Below are 1,843 nucleotides of genomic sequence, written 5' to 3'. Positions count from 1 at the left end.
TAATATTTTCTTATTTATCTCTCAGTAAATTTACATTTTAATAATATTTTATCTTAGTATAGTAGTACATCAGTTTTATATGAAACATTTCTGTTTTTAGTAATTATTTTAAACATGACTATAGGAGAGTAGTGTCTCTAGGTTCTTCTACTGCAGATTTTCTTTTTAATACTATATGACGGAATCAAGGAAGTCTGTGAATACCCACCCTTAATGCTTTACTGTATAGAATCATGAAAAGAAATACACTCAAAGTGATTTCTGTTTAAAGGAGGTAAAATGAGTTACTCTACTATATAGATATTACTTTCACCTTATAAATATGGAGAAAACTTTTAAAATCCACAATCCAGAAACCATTATGTTACTACTTGTTTTTTTTAGAAATCCCATTGCAATACTTTTTTGAAGCACTAGCTTTGGTTTGGTTGAGTATTTAGTGTTTTACTTTACTCTCGGACCTTGAGTGAATGACTTCTTTCAGGAAGACAAGAATGGATCTCCTACCAATCATGCACTCATTGTGTGTAGCATTAGGTAATGTTTCCTCACTCAGTTACTAGTTATATTTGATGTCACTATACATTTTTATAAGTAGATTACCACTTCTTTATATTAAATTGGCTTCTTTGTCAGTAGATAACAATGAACTCAAAGACCTACAACTGGTCAAGGTGCAAAGAGTAAATTTCTGTTTAAATGGGATATCCATATCACAGATCTTCCTTGTTAGAGATAATTGTAGAAAAATGAATGGAAAGATTGTGTGGACCAGAGGACATAGTTTGCTATATGAAAATAATGTTTCACAAGTAAAACAGGGCAAGGACAAATATTAATTCATAGCAGTTGGGACAGCATGAACAAGACTCATAGAAACTGAGGATAGTGATATTTTCCTGAATCTTCACATAACACAGAAGCTTTTTAACATATTAAAGCTTAGGCCTTTTTAGCTAGGGCAATCTTCCAGACAGCTCTCTAAACTTAATCCTACAAACTAGCCTATCACCCACCACGTGGCTACCATGTAGCTAGCTCTGGACCTCTCTGTTCTGCTGCAGTCAATCTTGTTTCCTCCTTGTTGCCAGATAAATCCCTGTGTCTCTATTCTTCTCCCTGACTCCCTATCCATCTATCTGTCTATCTGTCTATCTGTCTATCTCTCTATCTGTCTATCTCTCTATCTATCTGGTTCCATCCACACTATTCTGTCCAGGTATTGGTCTTTTCATGCTTATTACAGCCAATCAGATACAATTCTACAATTGCCTTTAATGAGGAACAAAATATTAGCGTGTGATGGGCTATAGAGTACCAAGATTCTTTCAGCAGTTAGTTTTCTGCCAGTACAGAAGTAACAGTTGAATATACAGAGGAACACCTTCACACAGTGCACTCCAACACTCATGTCAGAGAAAATATTGGCATGGAAAAAGTAAGGGGAGCAAAGTATAGCTGCCAGGGAATGGAAAGTCTTGAGCACATTGAGTACGAGTGTGTTGAGTTCTTAGGTTGAGTATGTTCCAATGGTCAAACAGCCAAGAGTGTATGGGATGCCCAATGTGAATGAACTGGGAGAAGAATGGAACATTATCAAAAAAGTTTATATGAATTTTCAAAGAACTAACAAAAACATTCTTTTGAAATTGTCTTGTTTGTCTAAATATAATGTAGGTTTAAGAAAAATAAAAATGGAGAGAAATTTTTTGAAACAAGTAAACTGAACAAAAACTATTTGAGATTATTGGATACAAAAATATCTTATAAATAAATTTTATTATAATGATTAAGGAATATTCACACCAAATTCATAACCTCTTACATCAATACTTGGCCTTTC

Source organism: Arvicanthis niloticus, chromosome 4, assembly GCF_011762505.2.
Source record: "Arvicanthis niloticus isolate mArvNil1 chromosome 4, mArvNil1.pat.X, whole genome shotgun sequence".
Classification (NCBI taxonomy): Eukaryota; Metazoa; Chordata; class Mammalia; order Rodentia; family Muridae; genus Arvicanthis; species Arvicanthis niloticus.
The sequence above is the reverse complement of the archived record's forward strand: the minus strand, read 5'-3'. Positions refer to the sequence as shown.